This window comes from Limanda limanda, chromosome 5 (assembly GCF_963576545.1).
Source record: "Limanda limanda chromosome 5, fLimLim1.1, whole genome shotgun sequence".
Lineage (NCBI taxonomy): Eukaryota > Metazoa > Chordata > Actinopteri > Pleuronectiformes > Pleuronectidae > Limanda > Limanda limanda.
Genome location: NC_083640.1, coordinates 21,784,041 through 21,801,000, shown reverse-complemented (window position 1 = coordinate 21,801,000; position 16,960 = coordinate 21,784,041). Strand labels below are relative to the sequence as shown.

At 41.4% G+C, this 16,960-nt stretch overlaps 1 pseudogene; it reads right to left on the bottom strand.

The window, feature by feature from the left end:
* Nucleotides 1–1,720: 1,720 nt before the first annotated feature.
* On the bottom strand, nt 1,721–13,640 carry LOC133002339 (sodium-dependent phosphate transporter 2-like; annotated as a pseudogene).
* Nucleotides 13,641–16,960: the final 3,320 nt, after the last annotated feature.

The following is a 16,960-nucleotide window of genomic DNA, read 5'->3' as shown; positions in this document are numbered from 1 at the left end:
AAAACATATACAAAGAGCCTCTTATCAACAGCAGCTTTGGGTCCAAGCACCATTTACAGACGCCACCTCAATCTTAAAAGCAGATGCTTATGGTTTTGTAAGAAAGGGCAGTTTATTAGTCCCTGAGATTGTAATCTCAAAACCTGAAGGTTTCCCAGATCCCTGCTCATGTGGCAAGTGTGCACACAAGAATGAATGTCCCTGTCGGTAGCTGGTATCCGTTGTTGAAAGAACTGGAAATGCAAGAGAGGCAATAGTTGTAAAAATCCTATCACTGAAAGTGCCTCTCATCATCATCCCCATACCTGGACTCCTACCAGTACCTGGACCTGAAGTGTTACCTTGCAACACAGGGAATAAACCTGCTGTTTTGTATTTCTCACTTTAAGTTGACGTTCCAATGATAATAGCAAGGTTGGATATAAAATGTCTGTATATCAATTAAATGCTTGTTTTCTTTCTTTTAAAAAAGTCCCGTGTTTGTATACAATTGTATTTATAATCCCCCCCCCCCACACACACACACACAGCATCCACCCTGGACATCTACAGAGACACAATAAGAAATATCAAACCAGAATTCTTACACTGTTAACATTGTGATCACCTAAGAAAATCTGTGGCTTCAAGAGTTAATATGTACGCATATTTAATGAGATATTGCCTTATTTGCATATATTTTATTTTTGAGACCAAGTGTAATACAAAAAGTATTTCTCTTAATATGAACAATAATCTGGTGGTAATTGATGAGGATATCTATAAAAGAAGAAAAAATGTCCCATTCACCTGTAGTGTGATAATAGTGTCCCCTGTTGTGGTCATTTTCAGGACTTTCCTCCTTGATAGAGATTTTGGCACACATCCCACGTGGTTCAGTGGGGTCATATTAGTCTATAACAGTTGAGATATTCTCGGCTAAATGAAGCGCATACAAATCTTCCCCAGGACCTAGACTAAAAGGACGCCTTGAATGTGACTCAGGAGTAAAGAGTCCACTCTGTGTTCTCAGGGGGAAACTATAGTGGAGTCAAAGATCAAAGGAAGGTGAGTCTGATCGTGCAGTAACTTTGAGCAGAAGCAGATAATGACGATCAAAAAAGGGCTCATGAAAAGTGCTTTTAGCTTTAGTCAAATGTTAACCTAGATTTTTACTATAGACTGCATTGAAAGATGCATGACAAGTCTGCACTTCCTCCCACTGTACAAAACTGAACCCAAAATATCCCCGGTCACCATCTTGCTGTTTTGATATCATTTGGTGAGTCTGCACGGGAGCAATCAGGATGCGGATCACCCCACGTAAAATCTGAAACTTGAAATACTTGAACAAACAACAGACTTAAAATGGCGAATCAAAGGTTTTTAGGAATAATTTGACATTTAAGTTTGGGCCTATGTTGCATGCTAACATGCAGAAGGTGGGGTCCATGATCAATAATGTAGCCAGCCACCAGGGGGAGCTATAAGGTCCGCCATATTAACTTAGCTTTCTTTACAAAGGTAAACACCTGAAGTTATATTATTAATTTGAGAACGAGATAAGTAGACACAAATTTTGTTATTTGCAGAGTAAATAAGGGATAAAAAGTGTCTGACAGTTTTCAGGTCATAAAAGTATTCAGTTTGTATATGTATGTAGATGCAGGTCATAAAAGTCTTTAGACAGGGCTGCAAAAGCTTACTTTCCAATGACAAAATAGTTTTCAACCACACTTAGTTAATTTTTCCAACACAGTTTATTAATAATTTGTCTTATTACTTTGCTAGGAAGAGAGTGGCTTCTGTGTCATAATGAACAAACATCAGAGATAAACTTAAAATGGGGAATCAAAGGTTTTAGGCAACAATAACAGAAAATTGAACATAAATAGAATATATATATATATTTTAAGATCAAACGAAGAACATCCCAGCCGTGCTCCCTCAGACTGGACGGCCACCGGCACCGTGACGAACCACGCCAGGAAGATGTTCCTGAAGAGGCGCCAGTCCACCGCCTTCTTGGAGCGGATCAAACCCTCGTCCACGATCGATCCCACCTGGAGGCCGGAGCCAGAGGAGAGAGAGACAATCAGCAGCAGGAATATTTCAATGGTAAAGACACTGAGGAGTTGAAGGTTTGTCCAGGTTTCTCTTATGATGCAGCATTTACGAGCGAATGGTCATTTTGAGTGTCAATGATGTTTTAATGGACTTTCCTGCCCAGTTTCTACGTTATGTTATGTTGAGCCATTATTCGTCTGTCTCACTCTAATAGACCTAGAGGCCGATGACAACAGCTGACGAAATAATATGAAATTCAAAAAACAAGCTACTCATGGTTCTACTTTAAAGTACAGCTGTATTTTCAGAAAATGAACTACCGGGTATCATAGTCACACCTCCCACTAAAATATTTTTTTCAGAGCATTGTAACACAGAAATTATATATTTTTTTATTGTAGTACTTTTTGTTGCCATGCTCTCTCTCCATTAATCAATCATTAAAAAACGACAGGGGAAGCGACCTAACAAGGATCAAGGTTCAAGTTTAGTAAAAGAGTTTGTCAGGATAGCATCATAAAACTATTATTTGTTTATTTTCCCAGCATAAATCATATCAATTGACTTTATTTTTATGCCGTATCTTTCCCTGATCATCCATGGCCTAACGTGCAGTGGCTCTTTGCACCACCAGGAGGGTCTGCCCCCCCCCCCCCAAAACTACTATGTTATTGGATTACTGATTTATTTACAGGCGATCAGTATCTTAAACAGAGCCACATCCACAGACCCCCCCCCCCTTCCACCCGCTCCCCCACATGGCGGCGCTCTCACCTTGAGGGGGTGATGGGAGTCAGGTCCTTCCCCATTGACTGGATGCTGCGGCGGCCCCACACCGACAGCCCGAAGCAGATGCCGACGAGACCATACACCGGCAGCCGGAGGGAAGTGGTGGCATCCTGCATCACGCTGCCCTGGTCGTAGATCATCCACAGCGCCACCAGGGGCCCGATGGCATTACTGCAATGTGAGAAAATAGATTAACTGTACTCCGGTGTCTTTGCTTCACTGAGAATAAATGACTTTCAAGCAGAACAGTGAAGCTGATTTTCCCGTAATTTATGGAAACAAGCTTCAACGGGATGAAATATACTTTAACCAGTACAATGGCCATACACAATGCTATCTTTCATGTAAGCAGCAGGGGGCAGCGCCTGACGTCGTTGCGTCCGTGTGTGAAGGATGCGAAGATGGCGGTTAGGATTTCTAGGCCCCTTAACATATCCATTTCCACCAGGTCTGCCTGAGGTGGTAAGAGGCGACCTGGAGGAGATGGAGTTAAGGAGGGTTTAGTGACCAGAGCATGTCCAGAAAACAAAATGAAATCCTCTTTACAATGTTTACAGAGCCTTGTATACAAACTATGAGGAAAAGAAAATAACAATATTTACACTTCACGTCCACAACACAACAATCTCTCATGTTCTAATATGTCTGAGGGATCTTTTTCAGAATGACAGTCAAATTCAAGTTATGAGAGTTAATAACTGAAAGTCAAATATTTAAAAAGTGAATCAATAGAACATCATTATTTCTGTTTTGAGTGGTTGTTGTTTTCTCTGAACTAACACCAAGAATTTCAGATAACTCTGCAGCAGCATTCCAGAAAAACCAGTATGTAAGCATCAGCTGATCCAAACTAATCCCAGCTCTGACAGACTCGATGCCCCCCCGACTCCTCTTTAACAGACGTCAGTATAAACCCACTAACAATCGTTTCATTTTGATGGAAGCAGTTCAGGAGCGATAATGTCGCTTCTAATCCTCGCAGACATTCACGGTCACGACACGTTGAGCAACAGGTGGAGTCGGCATCAGGCGTGTGAAGGAACGCCCGAAGAAAGGAACCTATTTTAAGCCTCATCATGGATATTATCCGCTTCAATAACAGCGCTAATTTATTTTGTAAAAGTTTTATATAAAATCGTAAAAACTCAAATTTAACCCTTATTTTTATTTTAATATTCGTGTGAATCATCTCAGGCAAACTCTTATCCTTGTTCTTATTTATCCTGCTTTACTTTCGTATGTCCTCCATTCTCTAACAAGTTCCACCTACTGCTCTTTCCACTGTTTAATTTATCTGCCCGGTCGTCTGCTTTGCTGCCGGCCCCTTTTCCCATCAGAGAAGTGACTCCTAACCTTGATCTGAGAGCTTTCCCCACCACAGGCTATCATCTTAACCCCTCGGTTAAATGTCTCAGCAGAGCAACTGGAGTTCACAGGGTTTCTTCTTGGTGGCTTTAGAAAAGACCAAAGAGAAAACATCCGACACACACACAGACAGACACTTACTTGCTATTCTCCTTCTCATCAAAGGACACAACATGAACCAGACGATAGCTGCACAGACCAACATCACGGCATTAAAGTAATGACAAAGATGGACCACACCGGCAGCATCTCCAGCCCGAGCACTGTAATTAATGAACACACACATACACACATTGGTATAAGAACATAACTTACACAGGCAACAAATCTGGCATGTAGTTTTGAAATGTTAAAAATCTACTTATACTCTGTTCACACCCTCGGAAGAAATGTTGTGCGAGCCAACGGTATTGGCAATATCAGTGAGACCGAGATGATAATTTGATCATACATTGGTGTCAGAGTTATGTCTCTTAGGAGCAACTACCGCCGGCCACTTACACGGCGCTCCGGTATATAGGATGGAAAACGTGTTTATCCCAATGGTTGTGGCGTAGAAGATAGGCAGCGCTCGCAGGCCGTTGGGGACAGAGTCCTCCTGCAGGGAACACACACAAATGGATTTTTAATGCAGTCGCTGATGTGATGACAAAGGAGCAAAAAAAACGCTTCACACCAACAGGAATACATAAATACACACATACACTTATAGATTTCTAATACAAACCCAATTTAAAGTCACACAACCAGACTGAGAAATAGATTTTTCCTTCAGGCCATAAGACTCAATACATGTTGAACTCAACCCTGACCAATTCAACAAACTGTAGAAACATTCAAAACACGTACATACAGTTTATCACAGATTCTTTTGTTCTTACAAAGTCCTTTAAATGAGTTTTCCTATTTTATAATTGTGGATGTATTTTCTAAACACACATTTTTAATCTATTACTATATATATTGTATTAATATTGTTATTGCTCTGCTTATATTACTTAACTACTTTATTTTGTATACTACAGAGTTTCCCTGCAAAAGTTTCCCACACGATAATACTTGTAGAACAGGTGTAACGATAAAACATCTGGAATTCACAATCGATGTTAGAAGTTTAATTCAGGTCAAGGGAAATGTAACATTTTGACCACAATATGGTCATGTTAATTTCCCCTTTGATCATGATTGAATCTCATATAATTTAACCATGATCATGCTGTATCCTGTACAAATTAATGAATCTTGGCCTGATTGCTTGAATTACTGGTAAGGCATTGTTGCCTTGATCTCATCAGAAGATCCTGACCTTTGACTTTGTAACAGCCCCAACCAGAGTGGGAGGGATGAGCCAAATGTATAAAGACAAAGAACTGCTTTCCATCGGGGTGCATATTACAAACTAACTTTTGTCGTATGCACCGTGCTCTGAGCATTAAATATAAGTGGGACAATACTGTAAGAGAATTGTGTCTCGTTCCTCGTTGGTAGAGTGGGATTGTAGAAATTGCCACGACAGTCCACATGTGTGGAATTCAACCTAGACATGCAACAAGAACTTCTTACACAATGTGTGCTTTTACTATGACAAGGATTTTGATGCAACTTAAGAGCAGAATTAAACCTGTTAACAGCCTGGTTCAAAAACCGTTTTAGTGTCAATCACAAGGTTCTTCCTTCATGACAACTCTGAGGGGGCGGCATTTTTTTCTAACTCCCTCGTTTAATGGATATAGAGGTTTGAAATTACGCATAATTCTCACAGTCACAGTCAGCGCGACTCCAGCTTGCGACTGCCGCTCCTTGCCTAGTGCCTGCTCGGCTTCACCTGAGCTAACAGGCTAATCACCAACAGTGAACACGACCTGTGTCTGTGGAGAGGGTTTCACTCACATAACGGATGAATAGTACGGTTTGATGTTCGGCTTGTTCTCCTGACGGACAAGTTAAAGATTTCTGCGCTCCCGTTTCTGTGGTAAGTAAAGTTTAGTATTTTATTTATGCGTTAGTAGTGATTAGCAGGTATCGGTGTCTCTGTACCTGGCTCGTTAGCTTAGCTCCACTAGCCCGCAGGCAGTGTTGGGGAGTAACGGAATACATGTAACGGCGTTACGTATTTAGAATACAAATTATGAGTAACTGTATTCCGTTACAGTTACAAATTAAATAGATGGTATTCAGAATACAGTTACATTGTTGAAATCAGTGGATTACATGACGGTACTTCTCGAGTTTATTCACTCTCTCGTAAATCCACCGGAGGCAAAGCCCCCAGGAAGCAGCTGGAGACCAGGGCTGCCGTAAGAGCGCCCGGGCCCCCGGCGGCGTGAAGGAGCCTCACCGCTACCCGCTCGGGACCGTTACAGGCCCGGGACCGAGGCTCTGAGAGAGTTCCGTCGCTACCAGAAATCTACGGAGCTGCTGATTCGCAAGCTGCCCTTCCAGCGCCTGGTGAGAGAAGACCGACCTGCGCTTCCAGAGCTCCGCTGTCATGGCTCTGCAGGAGGCCAGCGAGGCACGCCGGGCTCACACCGGACGCTGAAGCGCCGGGCAGCTCTAATAATATCACCCGTTGACCCAGTTGTATAAAAGCATATGTTCACTTGTTGCTCCAACATTAACTGCAACAGCGTCCCAATTTAATGTCATCCATCTTCAAGAACTTCTCCGCTGTTTGCTCCGTTCAATGTCGGGTGTCGAGGGTAAATTACGTATTCTCCACTCAAGCCAATGGGGAGGCCCCCCCCCCCTCTCTTTTTATCTTTATGACTGCTTGTGTGTATGGAGGGGCAGAGGGGGGCATGTAATAATGTGATTGGTAATATTGGTAAAATTAAAACTCCAGGACAACAGAAGGGGAATTTAAACTATGGGATGCATACTTTATCATTTATATCATATAAAATATGTCATCAATATCGTTTAAAATCATTTTTCAGTGTGCTTCCTGGAGCGATACGGTCGCGTCAAGCGCAAACAAAAATAGACTCGACGCCGAAACGATCGCTGCACGACGCGAGGCAGCCTTGCTGTGGCGCTGCACTTCAGCCTCCGTTGGGACCCGCACAGAGGTGGGAGTGGATGGGAGCCGGACATCCAGCGGGCCCGCCGCATCGGCGGAGAGAGAGTTTAAACTGCTGCTGCTCCACTGACTATAACAACGCCGCAATCATACACTTAAAAAAATGCAATACAAACCGGAAGTATTCCAAGTATTCAGAATACGTTACTCAGATTAGTTAATGTAATGGAATACGTTACAGATTACATTTTTGGGCATGTATTCTGTATTCTGTAACGGAATACATTTTGAAAGTATCCTTCCCAACACTGCCCGCAGGCAAGATACCAGCAGTAATGGCGATGCTAACGTGACCGTACAGTGGCACCCACCTTGCTGAGGATTAATACTCTGATCGACACGAAAATAATTCCAGTCAGGAGCCGAGACAACAGGGGGAAGATGAACCGTGAAGCCACTGAGGGGAGGAAGGAGAGAATAGATAAGTACAAAAATTCGGTTATAATCAGTCATAATGCTTGAGTACATATTATTCATTCCCAATTTTTACAGGACTCTTCATCTTCTGTACTACAATCGTGTCAATCTCTAGTTTCCTCAATTCCCACAATGCATTTTAAAGTGTCAAATTTTCTTGAAAACTCAAGAGTTTTAGATTCAGCTGCGACAGTGGCGATAGTAGCAGTTACTCTCCAAGCCTGAGAAGAAGTGAGGAATTCCTCTTCTTCTTCCCAGGTGAATTGCATGCTGGTCTATTGAGTATACTAATAGGAGAGAAACTGTAACCTCTGCTTCATTTAAAAATGACCACTTGGGTTACAAAATGGTCCCGGGAGTCATCTTACAGACTCTGATGATGACTGTTTGTGCTTCAGAGTTTAGAAACTTTTCTGGAGTCAAAACTAATCTGTAAATGTGGTGGAAATACCTCAGTATGTTGTTATTTGGTCTGGTTTCAATGGGAAAGTGGCAGCTACACCAGTAATAGCAATGTAATGTACAAACAGTGCACTGTATGTGTATACCATGGATTTAAATGAGCAGACAAACAGTATAAATACACACAAACTGGTCTCAAACCAGCTGAACCGTATTACCGATCCAGATGATGCTGGTCCAGTTAACGCCCGTGCTGCCGACGTCCACCAGGATGGCGCCGATGGTGGCGCTGACCACACAATGGATCCCAGAGACTGGCAGTTTGACGAGGGTGGAGATTATCAGCCAGACCGCTGAGCCTGAAATCAAACACAGACACACACACTGATCTCACACTGTTCTGACTCATTGGATTAAAGGAGGTTCAAGCTGTAAAAGAGAAAATTAATCGTTTCCTCATTTCTGTGCTCAGTTATGTTAAGCAGTAGTTTTGTGTTTGTGCTTCTACTCACGGAATCAAAGAGTTTCAAAAAACACGAGAGCGAGACATTTTAAGTGAAAGTCTGAGAAGCATTTGATGACAACAAATTTTATCCTGAGTTTACTTTGTAAAAACAGACGCTTTCAGTTTGAGTCATCTGAAAAGTCTTTATATTATTTAATATCTCAATCTCTTTGTACAAGTACTGCATTTCACTGCCATGCTGTAGCCTGTAGTGACAAATGATATTAACCTGAATCTAAATTTGCTAAATGAGATGCAGTAATTGCAAGAATATAGACACGAGGGACTAAGAATCCAAGTATAGTTCCAGATGCAATGAGAAGCTACTGCAAAACATAATGTGAGGACAGGTGATAACAACAGGTTCTTTGATCAAGATTCATAAATGTATTTGTCCAAACCATAATCCATCGGGTCTGTGAACACAAGCTTTTCATGACAGTAAATGTATTTTCGTTATTCTTTGTGAACAGAGTCCATTATTTGAATAATAAAACAAAAAAAATGTTGTTTGGGATCAAGATAAACTGTTCAGTGTTTCCCCAACATTCACTTGTGTCGGCGGCTGCATGTGATCCTTCAGCGATCGCTGCTTGTGCTTCTCTGTAAAAGTGTTTTAATATGAAGGCACATCCAGTGCTGCTCAGGAAAAGCTGCTACGTTACCAAAAAATTTATTTTATTCAGTATATCTGCAAATAGATTTAAACAATTTTCAAATTTACTAATTCATTTTACACCATTTCTTATATATCAAGTTAAAAAGTGGTTTAAAAAAACAAGAGTAGAGGTTTTTATGTACTTTTGTCAGCTGGAGAACAAACTTCAATAGTTTTTGTTTTACATTGGCTGAGTGATGTCTCCTCTCTGTTTACCAGACCTATGGACATACAGTCCTGCAGAGTTACAGCAGCATGGACTCTGATCCCAGCTGCACACACCACCTCAGAGCCGTTTGGAACGACTGTGACAGCAACACACGGTTTTCCTTTCAAATGAATCGAGCAGATAATGAATGTTAAATGCATTAAACAGTATCTGCATTCAAGGCCTTATTAAGTCATGTATCAAGAAGATGGGGAATCTTGGTTTTCAGCCTTTCATAGATTAAGAATCTATTTTTCTATTAGTAAAAATGTTAATATTTGAAGGTTGATGTCACCTTGGACTTTGGGAAACTGTGAAAGTAATTTTAACTATTTTCTAACTTCTTTGTGGACCTAATAGTTCATTGAGAAGTAGTTGAAATTTCATCCTGGTTCTATCGAGGGTTGGCACATGAGCTCATGTAACTTATTCATCCAACATGTTGAGATTTAAGATTTTAGCTTCTCTCTGTATGTGTGTGAAAATGGCATTAGTTTCTCTCTGTGTCTGACTGAACTCTTAACAAATAAAGATAGGTTGGGACATGAACAGTTTTAGCCAGATAATGCCCTGCACACAAATGATTTATAAATAGCCTTTGCTGCTTGGTGTTAATAATTAATCTTTTAATTTGTTCTCATACTTAACTTTTGATATTAAAGCATAATTTCCTTAGCTGCATTCAACAGCAGACAGAGTTCAAGGAGCTATTCCATCTGGGGCATAGACATTGTTGTTTCTTTGTTTTGGTTTTGAGGATCCTAATGTTTAAACTAATAGAACATTTCAGCCGATATAGCAGGAACATAATATTCACTCCAAGGAGCTACTGCTACTTGTCAATTCCTGGATTCCAATACCAAGAGGATGGACTACGCCTGCGCACAAGGAGGGACCAAGGACTGTTATAAAATCTTACAGACGCCGGCTGTTTGTGGCGTTCTGATGGGTCTTGCTATCTGATGCAACTCGAGACTGTCCGGGACTGCTAGAGTGCCGGGCAGTGGGATGGATGCCTGTTGTTTTGCTGATCATAGTCTTTCATTGCTTTTCTAAATGAATACTTGATTGAACAAAACCGAGTTCGGCTCATCTTCTCTAATTTAGGATAAACGAGCACGCAACGACAAACAGCATCAGCAGCCGGCCATCCTGGAGCAATGTCACCCTGCGAACACACTGCACAGCGGATAGGTTTATTTTTTTTATTTTCAGAGCTTTGGCTGGCAATTAGTTTCATTATCAGATTACTCAGCTGTGATTCCCCTTTTTTCTGATATGGAATGTGAACCTTCTTTGACTTCTTATATCTGTAAATTTAATAACTTTTAGCCTTTAGACAATTTAATGATCTCATTCAGATATGAAAAGACATTTACAGAAGAAGCCACACGACAAGGCTTATCCAAGTCAAAGTGGCTCAAATCCCTTATTATTCAGACCTTATAAACTACAAAAATAATAATACTAGCTTGAATTTATATGCAGGGACATTGTCTGAACATTAGAGGCAACTCACTGGATCTATAAGCAACTTACCGAACATGGCGCTGACTTCGCCTGCCATGAGCATCGGCACCGTCTGGTTGTAGCAATGACATCTACTATCCCCGTCCGTACCATCTCTCTCACCTTGGCACCCAGCAGTGTGGCACCCAGTGTCTCAAAAATGGACGCCAAGATGCACGCCTGCACCAAGGTGAGGGATCCGGACACCACCACCGTCCCCAAGGTGCTGGCCACCCCATTTGCACCCAGTGCCAGGGGCAGGAAGAGGGCAAACAGGAAGCCGAGGATGACCAGCATGAGAACAGAATCCATCTTGACATGATTTCAGCAATGAGAGGAGACACAGAAAGAGATTAGTGTCAAGTTTCAAGAGTTTATTGTCAAATGCACAACGATTACATTAAGCAGTCGCTTGCAATGAAATGCTTGGGTCAGAGGCTCTCTTATGGCAATGCTCAGAATATTACAAGTAAACAAAAAATAAAATAAGATAAAATAGAATATAAAAAAGAGAGTTGTGCTCTGGACTGAAAGAGTCACAGACTGTGGATGAAGAGGCTCCGAGTCAGAGCTGAACTTAAGTCTGTACATGAAAAAGGAGGGCTGCCATTAAATTAAAAGAGAATTTAATGTGCATAAAGACTCTCAAATAAATGTGTCAAGTCTTTTCTGTGTTCTTCATGTCACTGTGTGCCTGTAGGGTATTTGAGCACATATAGTAAAAGGCCGTTGAGTTCATCCTAGAGTCAGCTAGGCTGGAAATGTTAGACCTAATTGTTTTTACTTACGTACGAAGCCTTTATGTTTCATTCTGTGATATACACTTCTTGTGAGCCTTTATCTGAAAGTAGCCAAGGTTATGCTACCCCCCTCAAATAAAAAGCACTTGTCTTTAAGTAATAAGAATAATAAGAATTTGAGAATGTTAAAAAGCCAATTCATTTCCCTGATAATAATAAATATCTATTTTAGAGAATAGTTATTCATGATGTCTGCTGATGGATGCTTTAACTTAGGCACATGGTGCTTTTATTATAAAAGGTAAAATCAGACAAAAATTAAGTGTCACCTTAAACTTAAGGGGATAGTTTGGATCATTTGAAGTGGGGTCATATGAGGTACTCATCCATAAGCAGTATATTACCTGCAGTAGATTCGAGTTGGCTTGATCCCTGTTAGGGGATGGAGGCAGCGTACATAGTACTGAGTACTGCTGTGGATGGGGCCAGCAGCGATACCATCAAAGTGCACTTTACTTTGGCACTACATTCTTTCCAGGATGCAGGCTTGCAGCAGCATGGGCACACCAGACCCCAACGCCGTGCTGAATGAATTGGCCACGTCATTGGCGCCCACCGAAAAGGCCAGGATCCAGGCAATGAGGAATCCGAGGATCACCATCCATATGAATCCATATCCATCTTGATATGATTTCAGCAACGAGAGGATCGCTGAAACAGATTAGTTTCAAGAGTTTATTGTCGTATGCACAACAATTACATTAAGCAGTCGCTTGCAATGAAATGATTGGGTCACAGGCTCTCTTATGGCAATGCTCCGATTATTACAAGCAAACTAATAAATAAAATAAGATAAAATAGAATATAAAGATAACCCACGGTAACTCTTTTTCAGCTGCGGCTGCCATCTGACAACACCTCACTGAGACTTCCTCAGAAAAACCCAAAACAAGGCAGGGAAGATCCTCTTTTCAGCCTCTGCACTTGGATTTAGCTTCAGACCCCCCCCCCCCCCTCCATCAGATGAAGCCCACTCTGTTGGGATTGGTTGACCATTTCCGGCACGTGCACAAAATGTCGGCCTCGGCTCTCACTACACCCAGCTATTAGCAGGGGTCACGTCAGACTAGCAGATGGGCGTGCGTTATGCAAATGTGAAGCATCTTGAGGTCACGGTCATGTGAGACAGAAGAATTAATTTCAGAGACAATAACGATGGATGAAACTAGACTCTGGAAAAGTGACACTCAGTTAATCAATCTTAACACAGCGTCGGAAATACACGAGGGCAATGGCGGATACCAACATGAACGAACAACGGAGGACCCGCTGTAAGTTTCAAAAAGTTCCCCCAAATTTATTTTAAATGCCCCTTGATTTCAGTCAGTGGGGGGGCAAAAAAATTGCCTCCTACAAAATATGTAGAGTTCCTACCCTGTCTTGACATCATGATGCGTCAGGTGGTTCCTGTCGCAAAAGTAGTTTGCGGCACGAACGCCGTCTAAACCTCCGGTGTGTCTCCGGGTTTAGACGACGACCTTACTGCATTGGTTAACATTGCATGTATCACGTCATGCCAGGAGCCTAACCCTGGGACAAGCACACAACCTCCAAGAGTTCATGCTAACGTTATGTTTTAGCTAGCTGCTAACTAGCTGCTAGGTCGAGCGGGAGCGGGACTCCATTCAGCCCTTAGCAGCTAGTTAGCTAGTTAGCAGCTAGCTAAAACATAACGTTAGCATGAACTCTCTACAAATACAACTACGAGCACCACAAGCATTTCGCTTGATAGACAAGTCAGCAGTAAATGCTGATAGATTTTACACATCATATGAAACGTAGCTGACAATAATTACTTATTTCATGTCAGAGAGAAGAGAGGGGCCACTTACCCGAAGACTGACCTGTTCGCTACTGTGGGATTATCGAAGTGCGCCACACGAAACACACTTCCTCTATGAGGTTTTCAAAATAAAGCTTTTCAGGTAAAATTATGCTTTTAATATTGAAACTCACTAAGTTAATATTAATCACTATTGGTCAAATCTGACCAAACTACACACACACACACAGGGTGATTGAGTTTACTGTATAGTGCATTACAGTGACAGAGTCAAAGCCTTAGCAACACTGACAGACATTAGCAACAGAATGTGAACATTACAATTAGAGAGTTATACCTTGTAAATATTTACAAGAGTGTGAACTAATTAAGTAAGTGGATATGAGCCTGTTATTTATATTTCAAAGAACAAACAACGCAGAGAAGATTTTTATTTTCGTATTTCAAGCTCTATATATTTGGTTGTATTTGAGCATTTGTTGTTGTTGATGTTGGAAGATGGTCGTACTGAGGATTGTGGTAATGTTTATGAATATGTTGATGTCACATTGATGGGTTCTTTGCTGCAGTGCTTCCTATTTATCTTGTACCGCCTCAAGTCATGTATGATTTCCTCTTGCCTGCTGTCTCTTCACTGTGTGAGGTGACATTCAGTTTGCCCCTCGATGGATTAATAAAGTATCTTTAATCGTATAGTTATTTAAAAGGAAGTTTATATATTAAGGATTGGTGATCAACTGCAGGATAAACCCTTTTGGAAAATAAATAAAACATTTTAGCCAGTGAATCACATTCTAAAAAAGGCTTCATTGGACTTTTGGGTAAACCTGCTGGATTCTTTCGCCTGGCAGCTCTTGCTATTTGTCGTGTCTCTCTGGAGAGTAGACCAATCAAATCACGGTGCTAGTGCTAAGATAGGACTGATGGCGTTATGGTTCATTTAGGGATCCACTCATGTGGAACCATGAGGAGTGGGCTCAATTGAATAACGTCTTAGAAAATGTCTTATTCGATGGGGGACATGTCAAATGTGTCCACATGTGTGTCATTGCCTTGTGGATGGTAATATTCTCCTGGAGTGAGTTCAAGACAGAGTTCAGGCTGCAACACTTTCCTGTGAAGTGGAGGCTGAAACCTGAAGAAACCATGGCACTGATCACAATAGCCGCTGCTTTACGTTTCACTGTTGGTACAAGTTGCTTTCTACCGGAGAAGCTGAATGTTCGGCAAAGTTTATTTCAGAGTGGAGCAGCAGTTAAGTTGCGGAGAAGTGGATTTTTTATTTTGCATTTTCTTGTGAATATCCAAAGGATCTCAATGTGATGACCAAAGCTATGTCTGCTCCATTTTGTCCAAAAAGAGAGAGGAGAAGAAACTTCTTCATCCTCATCATATTCTGCAATCACCATTGTAAAGAGCATGCTAAGCTGCCTGTGTGATATGGACCTGAAAGAGATTCAGCTGATCAACAGCACCCTCTTTTGTGTTTTATCAGTAAGACAACAAAGGGTTTACTTTCCATGGGAGCCTATTTTAAAATATCATACATTTATTACAGCCTAAAGCATCAGTACAATGTATATCTAAATCATCAGGCAGAACGCATTGTTCTATCTTAACCAGTGAGTCAAATTGTTCTTTTTCTTTATCAAACATTTGTATACATACGACGTATGTGCCTCATTAAGACAGATACTCAGCAACAACTTTAATAAAACACACCAAATAAAGACTAACTGCTGAACATGCAGCTCTAAACACAGAGAGCGGGGGATGAGTTCAATGTTAATATCAAATGGTCTGATACAGAGTCATTTTTTACTGAAAGTATACAATTCAAAACAAAAATAAATTGTTTAGATGAAGTCTTGCTAGGATGATGTAACCCATGGTTAAAAAATAAACTGGAAAATAAATAGAAATCAAAAAGACAAAAACTAATTATTACTTAAATGAGAATGTTATAAAATTGGATATAGGTATACAATATCCTTGTATGTATTATGTATTTGATGTTTGTGTTAATACTCGTGAATAAACAGTTCAGGTCCAGTAGCATGTAGTTCTCTATTATTCAGTGAAACATATTTACATAAGAACACCCCAAATTGAACTGCAGTAAAAATTAGGTAACTTTGATGTCAGCTGTGACACGTGTTTACCGGGAAGTGGCAGCTGTACCAACAAGCCGCTGACCCTCCAGTCACGGTTCATCTTGTCAATCAGCTCCAGCAGCTCCTCTTGGGACACCGAGCTCGGCCTCACCACTGTGTCACTGGAAATACCTGGAGCGCACGTACAAATAATACAAGTTCACAACTGGGGCCATGTGCATGTTCATTTACAGTCGTTTGGAAATATTTAGCAAATACTTTTGCCAATAAAAACGTGTCCATCCATGTTTATGTGCACATGGATGTTGACTATACCTCCACTTTTTTTGGCCCCAAAACACCAAAGACTGACTCACACCTGACACACACCTATGATCCACACACACACACACCCCAAAAAAATTTAGTTTGCACTATTGGTGAACACGGTTGTTTGCACCAAATTACGGTTCCTCTTCTGTATATAGTTATTTGCAGATACTGCTGATTTAGTTGTTTTCACACTATATATATATACATATATTTGTACACCTGTGTATATATATAATAATATCTTGTACTTGAGAATGAGATAATAAAAACCTTGGTCACTTCAACCCTAGTGTCGCAATGCGCATGCGCGATGATCTCACCAATGAGCGAGCTCCTCTCGGGTAACGTGATCTCTGCTACTGACGTGGCTCCACAGACCAGTAACCATAGCGACGAATGAACGCTCTTGATTCGTGAATGAAAGAATTATTTACGCATTTGAAATGAAGGCGTTTGCTGTGACGCCCGCGTGTTTCATCTACGTGTCATTTGATTGTTCGTTGACGTCACGTCCGCCGCAGCTAACGTCCTCTAGCACTAGCAGCTAATGCTACAACAGCATGCTACATCCGGCGACACGGCGGCGCGTTATGCAATCGTGGCCGGAGTTGGTCGCTTGTTCTCGGCTCACTCACTCCCGGTCTCTCGCCTCTCAGCTCGGGCTACACATCCTGAGGGAGGAGCGTAGCGCGAGACAGAGGCCGCCATGTGCGTGTGCGTGCGCGTGAGAGGGTTAGGGTGAGGGACAGCATGCAGATGTATGGATGGATACAGACATAGATAGATGGATGGAGAGAGAAAGAGAGAGAGGTGGATACATAGATGGATGGAGAGAGAGAAAGAGAGAGAGGTGGATACATAGATGGATGGATGATATATATATGTATATATACATAGAGGGATAGATGGATGTATGGATCCATAGAAAGATACATACATACACACTGTACTTTACATAGATATATAGATAAAG